The 22,477-nt window shown below is 46.0% G+C and overlaps 1 long non-coding RNA gene across 3 annotated transcripts in view; it reads right to left on the bottom strand.

Moving 5' to 3' along the window:
* Nucleotides 1-12,991: 12,991 nt before the first annotated feature.
* The window catches only part of Gm30561, a 20,588-nt gene continuing 11,102 nt past the window's right edge, over nucleotides 12,992-22,477 (bottom strand). Inside the window, exons 2-5 of one of the 3 annotated variants that reach the window (XR_880031.2) lie at nucleotides 21,278-21,425; nucleotides 18,953-19,330; nucleotides 18,381-18,573; nucleotides 12,992-13,349 (exon numbers count right to left, since the gene is read on the bottom strand). This is a non-coding gene — a long non-coding RNA (predicted gene, 30561). Of the gene's footprint in view, nucleotides 13,350-16,951; nucleotides 18,574-18,952; nucleotides 19,331-21,277; nucleotides 21,426-21,530; nucleotides 21,891-22,477 lie in introns of those variants that run through there. The other 2 variants (XR_388880.3, XR_388879.2) reach the window with 2 other exon arrangements.

The following is a 22,477-nucleotide window of genomic DNA, read 5'->3' as shown; positions in this document are numbered from 1 at the left end:
AGGCCCAGTGGTGATCCAAGTTGGAGACTAGAATTCCCCAATCCGAAATTCCTCAACTAAACTGACGGACAACCAAGTTAATAAAACTTTTTGCACGGATGATAATTCAGATTGAAGACTAGTTCACCATACTGTAAAGACCTTTAAAAGGCCTAACATTTATGCATTTCAGCCTTTCGAACAAACCTTTCCAGTAGGACTCAGTAGCCTGACCTATCTGATGAACAGAGCACTGGAGGTTCCAGGATACATGCCCAAGGGCTGATAAGTACCAAAATGGTTTGACTCTAAGAACAAATCGAGAAGGATGGCTCTCCAGAAACAAGGGCCTTCCCAATGCCCAGAACCAGAGTTTGAAGGACTTGTGTGGAATTGGCTGTGCACACTTACAAAAGAGGATAAACCCAAAAGATAGTTTGCTCGGGGCTAGCCTGTTCTACTTGGGGATTTCCAGGCCAAGCAGAGCTACAGGGTGAAGCTCTCTACTCATCGGATGGGGAGGGAAAGGCGCTCTGACACTGGACTTTGAAATGAGTTTTCTTCAATGCACTTGAATTAAGTCAGTGTTAAAATGTGTTTAGAAGCAGGATGTGGAGATGCTCGCTTTCATTAGAGGCAAGCAAATCCTCCTGAGTCAACCACTGCTCCATAGTGTGGCCTTGTCTCAAAAACAAAAGTGTGGACGCGCACTCAGACAACAGCCTGCAGCCATCAACCATTAGCCACATAGGAAGATACCAACTGGGTGATAAGATGAAACAAAACCACAATTTTCATTTCACCACAGAAAATCCACAGAGCTAGTAGCCCACGGACAAAGTGGTATAGCTGTAAAAGAAGTCTCAAGTCTAGGTAGGTTAGTGATCTTCCAAGATGCAAATTAAGTTAATGTTTCATTCCACTGAAACAAAAGGACAGAGATTGGCTGTTTCTACGATCCCTTCTTGAAAGCTGCAACATGGATACTGGTTTCTTTAGATGACGTCAGCGGTGATGGGAGTGCTGAAGAGAAATGAGAGAAGATTAAAGGGCCTTTGGTGCTTTCTGCATCCAGGACCCTGGAAAAAGTCCTTACTCACAGCACATCGCCCCAAATAGCATCCCAACGTGTCTACTTCACTGCTAAACAGCTAGAACCACTACCTCCCTTTCCCTTTCTCACACCGGCTCTGAAACCCCTGATTAGCTCCTCTTTGCCCTGGCATTCCATCTTTATCTTTGAAACTTAGATGTGGCTGAGCCCTGCCCCCCCCCACACACACACACACCATCACCATTCCATTACTAAATAGCCTCTGTCTCATTCCTCCCCTTGACTGGCTCCTTCCTGGTTGTCTCTCTAACCTTCACTGCTGGCTTCTTGCTCTCCTTTCTTTGCTCAGGCTCCAGCCACTGGAGCATTAATTCATCTGACTGTGCGCCTGTGTACAAAGTCCTATTTTTTCCCCCTTCACCCCAAGCCTCTCATTGCCAATGGAGGTTCTAGCCTTCACCCAGCCTCCTCTCTAATGAACTCAGTCAGTTCTTGTAAACCAATATTAAGTATCCATCAGCCCATTCCACACCGTAAACTTTGCTAAGCCATGCATAGTGGTGTGACAGGGAGTCTAAACCAAGTCATCATGGAAAGGAAGACCTGGTTAACTAAGGAGTGTCCCTGCCCATGCCCACCCATGTTTAAAGGGCAGATATCACTCAGCTCCGGACAATTCCTGCCATGCAGGGATGTTGACCTCATGTTGCTAGAACTTCCAGTTACTTAAGAGAAGCTAGAAATCCAAACTTATGTATAGATGTCTCTAATTTTTACACTGTGACAGCCAATCACATTTCTCAATTTTGTGCAGCCAAAGTAAGTTAGCTGTCTGAGTTTAGCTTGTAGAAACTGAGTGGACTAGCTGTAGTCTCGTTGGCAAAAGGCATACACTTCTGAGTAAAGATTGGCTTATATCCTAACTTCCTTTCTTCTGCGCTGTAAATGGTATTAGAGATTATGTGTTTATGAGATTATGAATTAGAGATTATGTACAGTTTGAATGTATATCGCCCTCATTCATCCCCCCTCTTCATTAGATAAAAACTGTCAATTGTTCTTCAAGTCTTTTATTTTATTTGTTTGTATAACTGTTTTGCTTGTGTGTATCTAAGCACCGTGTATGTGCAGTGCCTGAGAGGGCCAGAAGAGGGCACCAGATCCCCTGGAACAGGAGGTACAGACAATTATAAGCCACACTATGGGTGCTGGGAATCAAACCCAGATCCTCTGAGGAGCGGCCAGTGCTCTTAACCACTGAGCCATCTCCCCAACCCCTCAAGGATCATGTCCAAAGTCTCAAGGTATTAATTCTACCCTCTCCCCACCTCTACAGCAGCTCCCCATCCCTCTATCCCTACATACCAAAGAATACAGGCTCTTTTGAACTAAGACACTTGTTTCCTAGCCGCTGGGAGGGTTAATGGCCAGTGCCAGTAGCCCTCAGCTGAAGCCTGCTCCAGAATTGCCCTCTGCTGAGGAGAGCTTCTGCATGACACATGACAGCACTTCCAGGAGAGCCTTTTCAGACTAGATGTTAAGTTCAGGACAGATCCACTCTGAAGGCTTTCTTGGCTCCAGAGCTCCCCTGATCAGGTCAGCTCCCAAGAAAATGACTGGCTGGAGCTTTATCTGTGACTACATTTTATTCTGCTTCTATTTCTCCTCAATACTACTCCCTCTGTACTGCACAATGTTGATTCCCAAGAACACCAAGTGCCATGAAGGGAGCCTGATATAGTGGAGCTGAATTAGCCTATGAGTAGCTGGCAGTGAGGACCTCACAGCCTTGTGGGCCTTGACATGCACAGACACACATGCATACACATAAATTAAAGCCTTTTTAAGAAGAAGGTTGGAATATAATACAAATAGAAGAGTGTACCAGTAGGTTCAATCTAGCAGGCTTTCTTCTTCTTTTTTTAATGTAAGGGAATTGGTAATTTAAGGACAGGAATAGGGCATATACCTGTAACCTTTGTAATTGGAAGATGAAGGTAAGACAGTGGCAAGTTCAAGACCAACCTGAGTTAGTGAGACCCTGTCTCAGGACAGCAACACATGAGGATGAACTTATGTAACTGTGGATGCAGTAAATCTATACCATGGAGAAAGACAATGAAAGTCTGAGAACGATTAATTACCAAAGACTAAGGATAAAAGTCAAAGCTGAGTACAGACTACGGCTTAATTATAAGAGCAGTGGAACTCCAAAGTGATTCTCAGGTCTGGCAAGTCTGCTGAACCAAGGTCTGGACTAGCAGTTGGGGAAAGTACTAGGCCATGTGTGGCAGGTCATCTTTCTCCACGCATTTACAACCCTCAGAAATCCATATCACCTTGAGGACTCAAAAGCTGCATTAAGGGCAATTTATTGCCTCATCATCTCTCACCCATAAGTATATCTACCTTGCAAGACCAAACAAGCCCTCAGAATCTACCAACCCCTTTTCACCTGCCTACCAGACTAATAACTAAGGTCAAGCCACAAAATAACCCCACCAAGGAAATGTTAGAACCACTAATGGAGGAAAGGCAATGTGTATATTGAAGATAGAGCCAGCCGTTTGTTTGTGTGTGTGTATGTGCATGTGTGTCCCTGTGTGTGTGTGCACGCGCGCATGCGTAGAAGCTAGGAGAGCATGGGATCAGGTCCCCAGATTGCTTTGGGAAAGGAGGGAGGAAGAGAAAACATAATGCTAAGCAAAGCAGAGTTTATTGATGTAAGAACATCCCTGTACTGTGGGATCTACATCCTGGCCAGGCCTCCAGGAAATGATGCTAATGGGTTACTAGGATGGTTCTAGGAAACTTAGAGAAAGCAATGGCCTGGACTCACGAAATAGAAAAACAACGGAATAAGAGACATAGTCACAGGGAAGCAGCCACATGTACTGCCAGCACTCAGATGCTCAGGCAGGAGGATTGTGAGTTGCTGGCAGCCTGAATACATAAGCAAGTATGAAAACAGCTGAAGCTAACTACAAGACTCAGAAGAAAGAAAGAAAGAAAGAAAGAAAGAAAGAAAGAAGGAAAGGGGAAAAAAAAGACTCAGAAGAGCGGGATGCTACAGTAGGCATAAAATGTACCCACCTCTCCAGCTGGTGGTGTTCTGCCTTCTTTCACAAGCTGGCAAGAGGGGTTCTCTGTAGGCCAGGGCTGCTGATAGACAGTATTTGAGTTAGGAGCAGTAGGCATCACAGTATTCCAGATTAAGTAGTGTTGTTTTAGATGTCAAGATTAGAGTGAGCCAGACTCCCAGAGAGCTATGCACATAGTTAATAGAACACTGGTAGAAATATAAGTGGGCAACCAATCAGTTCCACTACATAATTTTTAAAACCCACAGATAGAGGAGGAAGAGACTGAGAGAAACTCCCTTCTGGTAAACAATCGCTTGCCCCATTTCTTGATCCAAGTCAATTTCCACACTGTTTAAGAAGACTGTATTCCTAGCGAGTCAATGAAACCAAGTGCCCACTGGTCCTCCTGGCTGTAGAAGTGAACATATTTAGTTGCTGATAGAGTCACCAACTCTACAGCAACAGTTTTGGCCTGTGGGACAAAAGCTGTCATAGTGGGAAAGGTCGGGTGGAGGCCCCTGAACCTGTTCCTGATCATCCCAACCAAAAAAGCGTACATTTTCAAAACTAACCCGCTGCTGGGTGGGTGCTACAAGCCTGTTAGCCTAGTTATCAGGAGATGGGGGCAGGAGGATCGAGAATTCAGGGTCATCCTTAATTACATAGGGAATTTGGAGCCAAGCTGTGGAATAGGAAACTGTCTCAAAACAAAACAAACAACATGGCTATCTTGAGGAAATCACAGAAATGAGAGAGAAGCACAGAGCAGTAGAGTCCCCAACGCACCACGCTGACCTAGCAACTAATTCTACTGGGAATCCGACTGCCAGACAGGGCGTGCAGTTTTGGTCATTTGCTTTTTATCCTCCTTCCTGCTAAGAACCCAACATCTCCAAGTAAAGCTAAAAGAAGCCTGGGCCCTCATCCTTCAAGTGGTGATACTGACCCTGGACCTGGAGTTCAGGTTACATAAAACAAGGACCCCCTCCATCCTGCTAAGCATGTGCATCCAGACTCAAGGCAATCAAAGCCCTCCCTAACTATACCAGGAAGTGCTACGACTTGTAAAGGCTCAGAGGCTTAAGTAACTGCTAACGGAGGATCTCGGGACTGGAAGGAGAAATGACTTATTTGGTTGTTCGGGGTTGTTTTGTTTGGGGTGGTAGGAATTGAACTCAGAGACACATGTGCTTAGCATCCGCACCACCCACCAAGTCATCTCTTGCCCAAGGTTGCCAGTTTTGTTGTCTAGAACCAAAGCTGCACAGCTGAGGGCAAGGGTCTATTTGGACTGTTTAGCATAAGGGCTTACGTGATTCCCGTTAGCACTGTTTAATGAGACGCTGTAAGAGCCCTGGCTTAGGTCAGGCATGGTACTAGGGAAGCTGAAACAGGAGGACTGTCAGATGTCTGAGGTCAACCTGGGCTACATTATGAATTGCAGGCCAGATGTGGTTACAGAATAAGACCTTGTCAAAACAAAAACAAAGCAAACAAAAACCTCCAACAACCCCCAGGACCACTGGGAGGGGTACAAAGAGAAATGTAAAGAGAATCCTGGTCATCGACTCCTGTTATCTAGGCCTGAAAGAATTTCTCTCTTTTTGCCTTTCCCCCTTGTCTAAACTCGCTCTGCCCACTCCAGTCCTTCCTCCCCTGACCCTTTAAGTACATACTCGTCTTGCCCTCGGCTCAGTCTTGCTAAGTTTCTAACTCTGCAGATAGCAAATCACAGGCATGCCATAATACTTTTGTCTTCATTGATTAATCAGAGGGGAGCAGCTGGAAACAACTACTTATAAGCTAATTGTTATCAATGCATAGGTAACAAAAGCTATTACCCGGACTCAGCCTGTGTAGTGTTCTGATCTAGGTGTTAAAAGAGCTGAGAGAAACGTCTTTCCTCCAGGTATGCTAGTGGTTGGGGGAAGGTGTTTTCTCCTCAGTCTTCAGTGATATGGAGTATAAATGTTCCTTTCAGAGGACCCTAATTCTGTCATTCATTTCTTCCCTCCGTGAATGCCTTTGCAGCTACGTGGGATGTTCTGTAGCTGGATCTTGTTTTAAGTCAAGAGGCGGGGCCTCGTTATCTTTCTGGAGCAGGTCTCAGACACTGGACTCAAATGACTTTCCTGCCTCAGCCTTCCATGTAGCTTGCCCAGCTTTATAGCTGTGCCTCGAATGTCTCCCAAAATTCCACACGGTAAAGGAGGTAGGAGGTCTTCAGGTTATTAGGGGCCTGGGCTAGGAAACTCCGCGACTCCAGCTCCTTCCCAGCTCTGCTTCCAGGTTGACAGGAGCAGCTTTGCTCTGCCACGTGCGCGGCGTGCTGACTTAAATCATTCAGGTAAGAAATGATTTAAGCATGTGCACCACTCCCCGGGAGCTATTGTCTCATCCTGGCTAACCTCTCTCCTTAGAAACAGCCCCTGGTCGGCTGTTGAGTCACAGACGGAGACAATGGTCAGAGGAAGAGGAGGCAGCCAGCTCTTCATCATGGTTGCCCCTTCTCCGGTGGCCTCATAGTTCCCAGGCTTAGAAGGCACAGCATGGCAGTGCTGTCCAGTCTGCCACCTCTCACAGTGAAAGGAAGAGGGGAAAGGACAAGGGGTGCCATGAATCCTCAGCCACAGACTGCTGAGCCTGAGCCCGTGACAGTCCCCACTTACCCAGAGAAAAGACGGAACTTGGCTGACCAGATATGCTGTGAGTCCTGCTAGAGTTGCCCAGCCTGGAGGGAGAAAGGGCAGAACAGAACAGATTCTTTCTTGTGGTTCCCAGAAACATCAGAAATTTCCCCAAAAGTCTTACAGGTTCTCAAGTGGGACGCTGAAGGCCAGACTGCAGAAGAAACCTCTAGCCTTGCCCTGTTAAAACCCAACTCTCTGCTTATTTCCCTCAGGACTCTGAGAACCAAGTTCTCTCAGGAGTTTCACCTCTCCTGCTCTCTAGCTCTGCAGCCTTCCCAGCTGTGCCACGATGCCCAGCAGACTGTGTCAAATGCTCCATCTGCACAGTTCGGGTGGTTCTGCAGAAGGGCAAGACCCAGGGCAAGATCCACCTCTTCTGATCACCTCTGGTCAAGTCTTCAAGCCTGCGAGCCACATTCATGAGCCACAACCGAGGCCCTCTGCAGAGATGGGCACAGTGGTCACAGTCCTGTGACCCATTTGCAGACCACCTAAAATTCGGAAAGCCATGTGCCCTTGCATTAGAAGGAACTGGCTGTGGAGTGGGGGAGAGGCAGGAATGTTTGGGTAGCAATATATGAAACATGGCAAAGAAGCAGACAGGGTGGATAGAGTTTCAAGCTGGTCCAGCAGAGTAGGGAGGAGATTGCCAGGGATGGAGCCATTGTGGGCAAAGCCCTGGAGGTCTGACTAAAAGCCTGGAGCTCACTGCTCCTAGGCCGTGTATAAAAGATGACTGTTACCCAAGTCCGAAACCACAGTTCCGTCCTAGCAGGGGTCTCAGAGAAGTCAACATTTTTATCCATCTTCACGAGTGGAAGACAAAGGTTTATCTGTGGCTTCAAACACATGCATCTTCTTATCATGTCAAGTTCTTGGTCTCAGCATCTGCAGTTCATCTAAACAGAGTGGGAGCGTGTGGGAAGGATATTGGGGTTACAGCCTAGGTGGAGAGTCTGGATTTATAGATGGTCATGAGCTGCTATGTGGGTGCTGAGAACTGAACTCAGATCCTCTCAGGCACTGAGCCACCTCCCCAGCCCCAGCCCCACAGCAAGTTTGAAGCTAGCAGGCATACTATGGCCGGCCCTGTCTCAAAGGGACTGGGGAGGGGAGACAGGTGTTGACATGGTGTTACAGACAAAAGCAAGCATCCTGGTCTACATAGTGAGAGCCCTTACAGAAGGCAAACACAAAAGAGACAACACTCTCTTCTCCACATCTAAGACTTAAGGCTTGACCTACCCATGCCTGAATGCCTCCACCACCTGTGGAAGTGTTTGCTACTCTGGACCCTTCCAAGTCCTCATCACCTGCCTTCTCCAGACAAGTGACCGGAGGCTGTGTGTTTCAAGCTTTATCTACAGCTTCAGGACATCCCATGTCTCCAGCCTCACCTCCTTCAGCACCTGCTTTCAGACACACATACCCACACACAGACACATCATTAAAAATCAAAGTAAGTCTTGACGTTAGAAAGAATTAAAAAAAAAAATTCTACCACATAGCTATGTGGTGGATAGTGAATCAGATAGCTTTCATATGTCTTTGTTCATAATAATACATAAATATTAAGTGTGTCTGCAGGTTGCCAGTGAAGAGGCTCCTCCTGGGAGGACTCACGTCCTTCTGCAGCACTTGCCACATGAAAGTTTCCCCTTCCGTCATCTGGCTGAGATATCCTCTTGGCAGAAGGAAGCCATACTTGTGGAAAAACACTAGTGTTCATGTAACATAACACCAGATCACCTAAAACAAGCAGCTTCCACACAAAGCAGGCCAGCATCTCTGCATGTGTTCCACTGACCTGTCCCTCCAGGGATTCTCCTCAGGAAAAGGGGGCTTTGGCCAGTAATTTTGGCAAGCGACTCCGTCTGGTTTGTAGGCAACTGGAGAGCATATCAGCTTCTAGAAGGTTCTCATAAATAGAATCATTAAAACAATGTACTAGTAGAAAAAAATACTGTGGAATGAGAGCTCTGGCCTAGCACTCTCGTAACACTGGTGAACACTAGAGCCACCATGTATTTATTTACTTTATGTGAGTGTTTTGCCTGCATGTATGTATATGCACCATGTGCATTGCCTGGGTACCCTTGGAGGACAAAAGAGGACATTAGTGTCCCTGGGAATGAAGTTTCAGGTGGTTGTGAGCTGCCATGTTAGTATTGGGAACTGATCCTAAGTCCTCTGCAAGAACAGCCAGTGATCTTAATCAGGAACGAGGCCAACCTGGTCTACAAAGTGAGTTCCAGGACAACAGAGAAACCCTGTCTCAAAAAAAAACAAACAAACAAAAAAAAAAAAACAAAAAAAAACAAAAGCAAAAAAAGCTTTGTATTTAATTATTTCTTTTTTATTTCATGTGTATTGGAGTTCTGCCTGCATGTGCATCTATGTAAGGATAGTGTATCCTTTGGACCTGGAGTGTGAGCTACCGTGAGAGCTGGGACTTGAACCTGGATCCTCTAGAAGAAAAGCTATTGCTTGTAACCTCTGAGCCTTCTCCCCAGCCCCTATTTCTTTCTTTCTTTCTTTTTTTTCTTTTCTTTTCTTTCTTTCTTTCTTTCTTTTTTTTTTTTTTTTTTTTTTTTTTTTTTTTTTTTTTTTGTGCTGAATGTGGTGGTACACACCATTAATTCCACCACTCCAGAGGATGAGGCAGAGGCAGGAAGATCTTTAAAAGTTCAAGACTAACCTGGTCTACATAGTAGGATCCAGGCTAGCCAGGGCTACAGTGTGAATCTGTCTTAAAATCTTTTCGTTGTATTCTTCCATAAGTTAACGTATCTTGATCGTATATATCTGCATCATCTTCCTACTTCCTCGCCAACCCCCTCCCCCTCCTCCTCTCTCTAACCCACTAAGTCCAATTAGTTCTGTGGGGCAGCTGTTTCTCAGGTAAAAGGGTCATCTTTGGCCCAAACTTCACTCCCGTGTCATCGTCCCAAATGCTCAGAGCAAGCTCACGGTCCTAGGCTATTTCTAAGCACAGTGGAGCTCCCCCAGGTCTGATAGCTGCACTTTAGAACTAAAACCCAAGAGAAGTTTAAAGGAGGGGGAGCCTGAAAAACTCAGGTCAGACCTCGAGTCCTCGTGGGCAGGAAGTACAGACTCAATAACAGAACCAAGATAAGTTTCCTGAAGAGATCCGTCTCTGCATTTCATTATTGCCTCCATTTAACTTACCAGTCTCAAGGGCATGGAACTTTGTCTGCAGAGTGAGTTCCAAGATGGCCAGGGAACTGAGGAGATAGCTTGGTGAGTAAAAGGCTTACAATCCAAGTGTGAGGATCCCCCACATCTACATAAAACCCTGGAGCTAGAGGGATGGCTCAGTGATTAAGAGCACTGACTGCTCTTCCAGAGGTCCTAAGTCCAATTCCCAGCAACCACATGGTGGCTCATACCATCTGTAATGGGATCTGATACCCTCTTCTGGTGTGTGGATGTATGTGTAAAAACTCCTATATATATATATATATATATATATATATATACAACACACAAGAAAATAAATTAATAAAAAAAAAAAAACTGAGCCAGGCGTGGTGGCACACGCCTTTAATCCCAGCACTTGGCAGGCAGAGGCAGGCAGATTTCTGAGTTTGAGGCCAGCCTGGTCTACAGAGTGAGTTTCAGGACAGCCAGGGCTATACAGAGAAACCCTGTCTCGAAAAAACAAAAAACAAAACAAAACAAAACAAACAAACAAACAAAAAAAACACCCTGGCACAGGGCTAATGAGCTGGCTGGGCAGGAAAGGCACACATGGTTGAAAGGGAAATAACTCATGAAGTTGGTCCTCTACTCTCCAGGAGCACACAGCCTGCAGGTCAGTGCTCACCCGCATACATCAATAGGTAGGTAAGCATCTCTGTTGGATTTTGCACTGCTGTGATGAAACACCATGACAACAGCAAGGTGGGGAGGGGAGGGGAGGGTTTATTTCTCTTACCACATCATCCAGGGAAGTCAGGCCAGGAACCCAGGGCAAGGACCAGAAGGCAGGAGCTGGAGGAAGCCGAGGCCATGGGAAGTGCTGCTTAGTGACTTGTTCCTCAGGACTTGCTCAACTGCTTTCTTACAGCACCCCAAACCACCAACCCAGGGGTGGTACTGCCCACAGTGAGCTGGGCCTTCCCACATCAATTATCACTCGAGAAAATGTACCACAGGCTTGCCCACAGGCCAATTCAGCGAGGGCATCTTCTCAGTTGAGGTTTCTGATTCCAAAATGACTGACTTGCTTATGTCAAGTTGACATAAAAATTAGCCAGTACAACAAGTAAATGCAATAATAATAATAACAGCCGGGTGTGGTGGCACACGCCTTTAATCCCAGCACTCAAGAGGCAGAGGCAGGCAGATTTCTGAGTTCGAGGCCAGCCTGGTCTACAAAGTGAGCTTCAGGACAGCCAGAGCTATAAAGAGAAACCCTGTCTCGAAAAACCAAAAACATATATATAATAATAATAATAATAATAATAATAACAACAACACCCTGGCATGCGTGGTGGCGGCCATCTGATTTGAGGGCCCAGGGAGGGCTCCATAGTGCTTGCTGGCTAGCCAGTTCAGCTGGACCAGTGATCTCCAGGTTCAGTGAGAGAACTTGCCTCAAAAAATGAGGGATTCAGCAAGATGCCAATGTTGACCTTTGGCCCCCACTTGCACATGGTCACAAACACACACACACACACACACACACACACACAGAGGAAAGAGGCAGGAAGGAAGAAAAGGAGAGAAGACAAAAAAACGAAACAAAACTAAGAGTGGACCCAGCAGTGCCCCCAGCAGAGAAGACCCGGGTATAAGAAGCTCACCAACCTAAGTCATGGAGCTTCTAACGCTTACTCTTTTCCTAGTCCCACTGGGAGGATTAAAATTCCCAGGCCCTTGCAGACTCCCTGCTGGAGGGGAAAGTACTACTCAAGCAGCCCCAGGACAGAATCCCAAAGAAAAGGCTCAAGTGCAGGCCTTTGTAAACAAAAAGATAAAGATCAGAAAGGAGGAGGCGTGGCTAGAGCACCTGTAAGAATCACTCTTTCTAAGACCCGGAGCTGCCATAGAGCAACTGCCCCCAGCATACTTAGATAGCAGGGGAGGTTCACAGCAAATCAGCAAAGACTGGCCAGCTGCTCCAGCCACCAGGAAATGTAAGCACTGTTTGCCTGCCCTAAGGCTTGTGAATAATGGTGTCTTGGGGGCTGGAGAGATGGCCTGGTGATTAAGAGAACTTGTTGCTCTCCCAGCACGCACATGACTGCTCACAACAGTGTGTACTCTTGTGGCCTCCTCGGACACCAGGTACATGTGCACACATGAGGCAAAAGACTCATACACGTAAATAAAATTACAATGTTAAGAAATAGAATGTTCGGGCTGGCGAGATGGCTCAGCGGGTAAGAGCACTGACTGCTCTTCCGAAGGTCCTGAGTTCAAATCCCAGCAACCACATGGTGGCTCACAACCACCCATAATGAGATCTGATGCCCTCTTCTGGAGTGTCTGAAGATAGCTACAGTGTACTTACATATAATAAATAAATAAATCTTTTAAAAAAAAAAGAAATAGAATGTTCGTTGTTCTTGCAGAGGACCAGAGTTGGGGGTCTCAGCACCCACATGAGGCAGGTCACAACCTTAACTCTAGCTCCAGGGAGCCCTCTTTTGGCCTCCAGAGGCACCTGCACACATGTAGCATAAACAAATATAAATTTTTTAAAAGTTAAAAACAAGCTGGGGGAGGTGGTACATACCTTTTTTTTTTTTTTTTAAGATTTATTTATTTGTATGAGTACATTGTAGCTGTCTTCAGACACACCAGAAGAGGGTGTAGGATCCCATTACAAATGGTTGTAAGCCACCATGGGGTTGTTGGGAATTGAACTCAGGACCTTGGAAGAACAGTCAGTGCTCTTAACCCCTGAGCCATCTCTCCAGCCTTTTAAATCCAGCACTTTCGAGGCAGAGGCAGGCAGACCTCCTTGAGTTCAAGGCCAACTTTGTTTACATAGCAAGCTCCAGGACAGCCAAGACTACATAGAGTAACCTTGTTTCAAAATCACATAAAAACAAACAAATAAAAACATTAAAATATATCTTTTATTATCATCATCATCATTATTATTTTTTTTTTTAATCGGGACTGGGAATGATAGCACACACCTTTAATCCCAGCACTTCAGAGGCCGAATCGGGTGGATCTCTGTAAGACTGAAGTCCATCAGGTCTGCACATGGAATTCTGGGCAAGCCAGGACTCCAGGCCAGTGCGGCATTTTCAAGGTCAGCATAGGCTACAAGAGTAGACGCCGTTCAGCAAACAAAACAAAGCTGAAGGCTTGCAGCGTTGGCCATTCTTCAACCTTCTCTGTGCAAATCTCATCCTTCATCAACCTCCTTCCTCTTGGCACTGCCTCTACACCGCAGCCGGAGGGCTGGCCACTGCCCTTAGACAGTCCTGGCTTTGAATAGGAAATCCGTTCCTCCCCAGCTCTGACAGATGACGTAACATTTATGTGCCTTGGTTTCCTCATCTGAATGACAGAGACAACAATCATAGCTTGTAGCTCATGGTGCTATTATGAGGAGTCCTCAAGCCATGGATTATAAATCTCTTAGAATAACGCTTATTAGTGAGGGAAGCATTCTATTCAGAGACTGTACATGAAATGGATTTCTTGATAGGGTTACTGGTAGAAAAACAATTTAGAAATTTTTGTTTTTGTTTTTGTTTTGTTTTTCGAGACAGGGTTTCTCTGTGTAGCCCTGGCTGTCCTGGAACTCACTTTGTAGACCAGGCTGGCCTCGAACTCAGAAATCCATCTGCCTCTGCCTCCTGAGTGCTGAGAAACAACTTAGAATTTTTTTTTTCAAAGTTTATTACAGGGCTGGAGAGATGGCTCAGTGGTTAAGAGCATTGACTGCTCTTCGGAAGGTTCTGAGTTCAAATCCCAGCAACCACATGGTGGCTCACAACCATCCGTCACGAGATCTGATGCCCTTTTCTGGTGTGTCTGAAGACAGCTACAGTGTACTTAGATATAATAATAAATAAATCTTTAAAAAAAAACAAAGTTTATTACATGTTATTGATTTGTTTTATGGGATGGGTGGGGCATTGTGCAAGGTACAGATATGCAGATGGAGGACAATTTACAAGAGTTTGCTTCTCTCCTCCCACCAAGTGGGTCCTGGGGACTCTAACCCAGGTCATCAGACTTACTCACAAATATCAATACCCATCTCCCTGGTTCAACCTTGAATACCTTAAAGGAGCTCTCTGATTTGCTCATCCTACTCCCCGAAAGCAGTAGAATGGGGTAGCCTGGAATAAAAGAAGAAGCTGTGTTCCAGTCAGTCACAGATCCAGGAAACCGGAAACCCAGTGAGAACAGAGAGGTAACTGGATCAGAAAGTCTCTTAGAGCTAGAGACACCCAGCCCAGGAGAGAAGTAAGGGTCTAGCCTGGGCCATGCCAGGGGTTCAGTCCTCACTACCAAAAATCGGAGGTAGCTCAGACCTGTAACCTAGGAATTTGAAGCCAGACTGTATAGTAAAACTGTTAACAAGCAAACAAGTAAGTTCATATATCATTTAATGCTACTGTCAGACCAGCCGTGGTTTCCATATTACATTTTAAAACACATTGTTCTGCATGCAAACAAGAAACCGATTTAGCTCAGAGGAAACCGGATCAAGCCAGGTACTGTGTCTGGATCAAATTCCAGGAGATCCAGGATTTGCCAGGCTCTATTTCCTGTGGGCCCAGATTCAACAGGATGATACAGGTTTCAAAGGAAATGAAAGCATGACTGGAGTGGATCTGGCTTGGAGATTCTGATTTAGAACAAGAGGTGGGAGGACCCTGAATCGGATGCTCCTTTCAGCCTGTCTCTCGCTCTGTAACCCAGTAGGCTCCCTCACTGCGGAGTGGCGCGGGGTGAAAACAGTGAAGATTTTTCTGCACAGCCTTGACCTGTGCTGTGAGTGCTTTGCAGGGAGGTCCTCGATTCCCAATCACCGAAGGATGCTGAAGGGCTTCTGTGGTGGGGAAAGGATCTACACCTTGGAATGTTAATTACACTCCCCCCCCCACCCCCCCAGCCTTCAGGCTGAAAACACAGCTGGACTGTTGAGTAATCCAACAGGCCCTGTCTTGTCCGGTGGCTTTGCTTAGAATGAAGAGAGGAAATTCATTCAAGTTTTGCCTACTGTCAGGATTAGCCCTTTAAAGTATTCTGTCCCTTCGGATGAAGCACTCCAGAGAAACTGGATTGGAGATAGACATTTAATCCTCTTCCCATTCTCTTCAATGGTAAATTCTTCCCATTGACTTTGTCCATGTGGCTCACATCCTCTCCTTGGGACCCCTCACCTTAGATTGGACACAAAGGACTTAGGACTGGGCAGACAAACCCTCTCTGCCATCCATGTTCACAATATCTAGTTTCTCTTTCTGGTTAAAAACAAAATCCCAAGGTTTTGGCAGAATCTTCCAGGAATTTGGGAAACACATATCACTTAATCAAGAAAAACCTTCCAGAAGGGCTGAAAACTAACTAACGTTACAGGGACAAGGGGATGGTTCAATGGATAAAAGTGCTTACCATAGGGCTGGAAGGATCATAAGCACTTTTCTGCCATGTGGGAGTGTACACACACACACACACACACACACACACACACACACGTATACACAGAGAGAAAGAGAACTAAAAGAAATATATATAATTTGAAAATAAATGTGACGGGTGGTTTGCCTGCTTGTATGTATGTACACCACATGTGTGGCTACTGCCCATAAAGGCCAGAAGAGGGTGTCAGGTCACCTGGAACTAGAGTTACAGATGCTACATGTGACCCAGCATATGCAGAACATGGAATCTGGGGAGCGGAAAGTGACTCAGACACAGTGGCAGCCACACGCAGAGGGGAGCTGCCTCTTTGTAACCACCACCACCATGGTAATACAAGAGTTTTAGAAGGTCCACGCCCAGCCCCCAGCACGGAGGTACCAACTGGTAAGCAGTAGCAGTGGGATTCCATGAGAATGTGCCTCTGGCCGACCGAGGAGTTTTTCTCCCAGGCTTGTGTCTGACTGTGTAGAATGTTAGTTTGTTTTCCAGGCTCTGCAGGCAATCCTGTGAACTACCAACTGTGGAGCTATAGTCCTTCACTGTTAGAAGTCCCGACAGTGAGTCCTGTCATCTGCATCTGCAATCTCACTATTAGAAAATAGACCAATGCAGTAATTATCAGAATAATCATTCTAATTATAGTAATAAAGCTTTCTTTTTTAAAATATCTCCAGGCTACAAGGAATGAAGAAAAGCATGTATTAACAACAACAGCAGCAGCAACAACAACAGAGGACTGGAGAGAGATGGCTCAGCAGTTAAGAACATTTGTTGCTCTTGCAGAGGAACAGGGTTCGATTTCCAACACCCACATGGTGGCTCACGAAACATCTGTCATTTCAATTCCAGGAGATCCAGTGTCCTCTTTAGACCAAGCCTGCACATGATGTGCATACACATAAAACATTTACACATAAGATAAAATGAATAAATCCAGTTTTAAATCTTTGAGACTAGAGAGCTGTCTCAGTGGCTAAGAAGGCATGTTTAGTTCCAGCACCCTCATGGCAGGTCACAACCATCCTTAGCTAAAGTTCTAAGGACCCAACGCCCTCTTCTGACCTCTACTGACATCAGGCAAGCAATGTGGTTCACATACATACATACATACATGCATGCATGCATGCTTACAACTACCTGTAACTCCAGCTGCAGGGGATCTGATCCCATCTTCTAGTCTCGAGGTCACTACACACACACACACACACACACACACACACCAAAAATTAAAATAAAGCCATAGTAGTGTACATGTCTAACTTCGGCACTTAGGCAACAGAGCAGGAAAATCTCTATGAGTTCTAGGCCAGCCATGGTTTCTCAAAAAACTAGAATTAAATCCTAAAAAGACAAAGAAAAATCCGATTAAACTATAGTATTACAGAGCCAGGAATGGTTGTGCAGGCCTTGTGTTTAATCGAGAGACCAAGGTAGGCAGATCTCTGAGTTCGAGGCCCAGCCTGGTGTACAGAATGAGTTCCAGGACAGCCAGGACTGCACAGAGAATCCCTGTCTCAAACAAACAAACAAACAAACAAACAAACAACCCTCTAAGTATTACAGAACAGCAGTCTCTAAAAACATCTGTGAGGAATACCAGAAAGCCGGTGCATTTGTTTAAATCCTTGGCTCAGGATGTTGTACTCACATCTGGGAAGGTACCTAGTGGTATACTCCAGCACAACAAAGAGATGCCCAGAAAGAGTGACTCATGACAGCAGACTGACTTTGAACAAATGAAAAATGAATGTGTATACAGTGCAGCTTCCATTTAAACAACATCCTTACCTACTGTTGATGGTGGCCATAGCAGTAGGACATCTTTTTGTCTGTTGTATTGCTTCCTGAGATAGGGTCTCTCTGTGTATTCAGTGGCTAGCCTGGAACTCACTATTTAGATCAGGCTGGCCTCAAAATCATAGAGATCCACCTGCTTCTGCCTCTGGAGCACTGAAGTTAGACGTGTGTGCCACCCCACCTGACATAAAGTTTTGTAACAAGACCCCAGACCTTAGTAGGCCTCCATTCCTTAGCACAACTGACTCCATGATGGAAGTGCCATTCAGGCTGTAAAACTGAGCACATAGACATCACCACCTGCCAAAACTAAAAGGCCTAATCCATCAAAGTCCATAGTTTGTCTCTAAATGTAACAATTTTGCCTTTTGACTTCTGCTTCTTGCTAACTGCTACTGTGAACGAAAGACATGGTTCATGTGTGAACCCAAGACATTTTTTTTTTTTTATGCTTAAAAGCTCATCCTGAGAAAGGCTTGGTGCTACACTGGGATCTTGACCACTCAGTGTAGTTGTCTGCTGGCTAACAAAGACTTTCTACTGGCTTAAACCCAGAGCCAAGCAGTCTTCTCTGGTGAGTAGCCCACAACTGTTTTTAAAAGCATAAGGTCTAGTTCTTTCTCCTGGCAAAGGCTTGTGGTGTTTTCTCCAAGTGTGGCCCGCTGACATCTCTTCTTGTGTCCTTATTCTCACCTTAGATTCTTCTGAGGCAATGTCCATTTCAAAGCCGACCTGGGAGCTTTCCACAATGCTAAGCTAACAGGAATCACTGTCACGTGCTCTGTGTTCTTATTTTTCTATCTTTTAGAAGGGGACACACAAATAGTAGGCTTATGGTTTAGTCAAGTGGCACATTAGTTTCCTGTTGCTGCTGTAACAGATTGCCATAAAGTTAGTGACTCAGAACAGCACAAATATACAGCTCTGCACTTCCAGATCTAAAATGTCTGAAGTTAGCTCCACTGAGATTGTATCTCCAGGATTGACTCCTTCTGGAAGTTTCTGGGGAGAATCCGTTTTCTTCTCAAGGCTGGCAACATTCCCTCCATCCCCTCATGCTCGTGTCTCCTCCTACTACCTCTGCTCCTCCTGTCTCTCTGAGAAGAAACCTTGTGATTACATCGAGCTTACCTGCACATTCCAGGTTGTCTCCACTACGAGACCCCACAATTCAATCGCACCTCCAGAGGGTGATTTTTGCTGTGTAAGGCAGCGTTTACACCACACACAGCAACAGACAGTTCTGGCTTCCCCCGTCAGTGGGTGTTCAAGGTAAGGTTACGTGGAGAATCGAGAGTATGAAATCAAGAAAACCAACAGATATCTGGAACACAGAGAAGGGTATCGGTAGTGCTTTGTGCTAATGGTTCTAATAGATAGAGCGAGAGCTGCAACTATACTTAAGGCATTAGGGCAACAGTTAAGCACTGTTGAACATAGTTAAGTGCCTGCCTAAAAGAGTGTTAGTGCTGTCTTGGGGTGTCTTTAAGAATTTTTTAAAGTAATCATTATTTTATGTACATAGGTGTTCTGCAGGTATGTATGTATGTATGTGCACCATCTGCATGCCTGGTGCCCACAGAGGCTTGCAAACCGTCATATGAGTGCTGGGAACTGAACCTGGGTCCTCTGCAAGGGCAGCCAGTGTGCTTCCCCATTGAGCATCTCTCTCCAGCTCCTCTTTACGTGTTTATTGTAAGTACCTTGGTGTTCTGCTCTGTGAATGAGTGAGCACACAGGGAACAGGCTGTTCTGGTTTTGAATGGCAGGTTCTTTCCTTCCCGTCTAGTAGCGTGGAGTGGGGAACCGAGCCAGGCTGTTCTCCAGAAGCCGATCAGATTGTCTTCCCACAGCCTCCTTGTTTGGATACTTTCTGACCTCTCTGATAACACTGTGGCTATGAGGACAGCGGAAGACCGGATGTCTCCAGGAGGGCTTCTTTGCTCCATGCACAATCACTCCAAACAAGCCCCACACCCAAGGTAAAATCAACTTCAATGAACTTGTGGTGACCTGATAGCTGCTCTCACTCAGGATGGTGGTGGCGGGGGGAGACACCTTCTCAGTCACTCAGCAAGGACCTAGGGATTAAAATAATGAAAAGGAATAAAAATAAAACTATGATGAAGCCAGTGGCTGGTGGGATTGACTGTGTGTGCTGATTGGTGCAAATGCATCCTCTGTGTATGTGCCACACCCACCACTCCGTGCTATATAACCAGGCTGGTCAGTTCACTTTTTTTGAGTTAGCCAGGAGATGTTCTCCTGTATAGCTCCCAAATATTAAACATCAGGCTCTAGTTCCAGTATAAAATAGCCCTTTCCTGAATGGTCTCTTTGCCTGCTAAATTATTTTTACTATTATTATTGTTAGTGGTGGTGGTTTTGTGAGACAGGGTCACACTATGTAGCCTTGGCTGGCCTTGAACTCACTATGTAGACCAGGCTGGCCTGGAGCTCATTGAAATCCATCTACCTCTGTCCCTGGGCTGGGATTAAAGGAAGGTGTGTACTGCCACGCCCAGTAGAGAAGCCTGAACTGTTGTGAAGAAGAGATGGTAGGGCTCAAAGAGGCAGTGGGAGGAGGGCAGGGGGAGAGTTCCCGAGAGTGACAAGGGGTGGAGGTGACAATAGGCCGGGGAAGAATGGAGACGGCAAAGATCTGAAGAGAGCAGAGGACAGTTCCAGCTGCTGGAAGAGCCCCTAGCTGCTGGGAGCCCCTGAGAGCTGGCAACCACTGAAGGCTGAGGTCCTGGTACTCAGGAGCTTGGCTGCTGCAGCACGAACCACAGAGGTCAAGGGCCCTGACACTTTAGGCTTCTACGCTATAGCACTGGCTGGTGCTGACGGCTGCTGTCTGAAGCTGTTGCTAGCTGCTGGCTAGAGCCAAAGATCTCACTAACTACCAAGTACAAGGTCATTGGCAATTTGAACCCAGAAGCACTAAGACCTGAGCTCCTAGAGTTATGTTTTTGGCTAAGCCACAAGTGTCTAGTTATTGAGGCTTGGAGCTATACGCTTATGAGTCTGTCAGCATGGCCCATAAGTCGTTGGTTCCTAAGGACCCATAAAGTGACTAACGCTGAAGAGCTGTTTCTTGCCTATTAATGGTTTCTATCTAGGAACACCAAAAGGTCCCAGGCCAGTCCATCGGTGACCCTTTTACCATTATCATGGCTGGTTTAGTTTCCTCTTCTTCCAGTTTTTAATGTCCTTAACAGACAGAGCAAGTCACCCAGGCCTTGTCCTGGAAAAGTACCTCCTTTTGGCCGCATACCTGCACAAGGCTGTTTCGTTGACTGCTGCTCTGCCTACAGATGATAGCTTTGTTTTCTTTTTAAAAACGTATTTAATTTGACTGTTTATGTAGAAGGGGCATCCACGGGGAGCCAGAAGAGGATGCTGGAGGGAAGCTGGAATTACAGTTATTTGTAAGCTCTTCTGTGGTTGCTGGGAACCAAACTTGGATCTCCTGGAAGAGCAGCAAGTTCTCTAAACCACAGCTTGATCTCTCCAGCCCCTGACGGCAACGTCTAAAGAGAAAAATCCCCAACAGCCACCAATGCGTAGGAGCCATAGGCTCTTTTCTCCAAAAAGGGTTGGGAGGTGGCAGCCATTCAGATACTGTTCATCTCCTTAGCCAGCTTACACTAGCTCCAGATCAATAGAAGACTGTCACCAAAAACAAGAAGGATAGACCTTAAGGAACGAGAACCCCTCTGAGGTGTCCTCCAGCCTCCACAAGAGTAGCAGAAAAACACACACTGAAATATGAACACACACACACACACTTAAAAAGAAAGATTATAAAATGTCCCCAAATACAAAATGCTTTGGAAAGCTGAGGCCTATCATATGTAAATCACCAAATAAAGTCTTCAAGGTCGAAGACCTTCCTGGTACCTCAGGTTATATAAAGCCACTTACTGGCGTTCCCAAGCTTCGAGTAACTCATGAAAATTAGATCTTATATAAGCTCACAAGACACCAAGCTTAATGCAGAAACCATCATGCCCGCCCATGCTTACCTCGGGGAGAGACAAGGGAAGGAGAAAGCCGTCCTCAGTGCACACAGACACACAGACTCCTCGTTAACGAGAAGCTACAAACCTGCTACACTGAGTCTTCTTGGGTCATGTCAGATAATCACAGGTGCAGCCACTGGATTAGTCACATCTGGAATTTCACACAGACCTTTAGTCGGCCCTCTCTCCTTAGAAGTACAGTTTATTGCTGGGATTAAGCAACTGTCACCCCAAGGAACGGAAGATCGCTACTCACCTGGCTCACCTTGAAGGTGAGTGGAAGCTTTCTAGAAGTTTCTTTTCTTTCTTGTCAAATGGTCCAAGTGGAAACAAGCAAATTGCCCTTCAGAATGCAGAGGCTGGGGACTAGGGACACTCCTATAAAAAGCTAAGGCTTTTCAAACACATCCTGGTATGGCTGTGTGTGCCTGTAACACCCCCTACCCATCCACCCCCTACCCCCTGCACTGGGGCAGAATCCTGAGAGTTCATTGGCCAGCCAGCTGGCCAAAATCCATAGTTTCCAACTCAGTGAAAGGCAATAAAGTAGAACATGACAGAGGAAGACAGCCAACATCTTGCTCTGGCTTCTGCATGCAACACGCAATGCACACACACGCACGCGAGTGCACACACACTTTCAAGGAAAACAAAGAGTTTCTTTGCAAAAAGGAACCCTGAGCATTAAAGCATTTGATGTCTAGGATGTTAAGAGAAGTAATTAACGGATTGCACCCGTGGGCTCCTCTGCACAAACACAATTAAACCTTTAAGTCTCTCAGAGGCAGCAACAGTTGCCAGGACTCTGAAGCCAGAAGGCCCAAGCAAATCCCAGCTTGGCAACTTCTGTGCTGTCTCAGTTAGCTTTGGAATGGCTGTGACCTCCACAAGAGCTGATGGTAACAGACTAAAGGAGGAAAGGTTGATTTCTCTGGGCTCACGGCTTCCGAAGCTTTTCTTCCCATGACCATGTGGAAGGCAGAAGTCTGTGGAATCTCTTGGGACAGGGGCATGTGACATAGGCTGTTCACATCATAGTGGACCAGGACAGAGAGTGCAAGGCAGGAAATAAGGGGCACAGCCATTTCAGGGCCTGAGTCTAATAACTTACTTCTCCTGGGCTAGGCTTCATTTCCAAAGTTTCCAGACTCTTCCCTGAAATCATCCCTAGCTGGGGGTCAAGTGTTGAAAATACGAGCCTAT

Source organism: Mus musculus, chromosome 11, assembly GCF_000001635.26.
Source record: "Mus musculus strain C57BL/6J chromosome 11, GRCm38.p6 C57BL/6J".
Lineage (NCBI taxonomy): Eukaryota > Metazoa > Chordata > Mammalia > Rodentia > Muridae > Mus > Mus musculus.
This window is presented reverse-complemented; position numbering and strand designations above follow the sequence as displayed.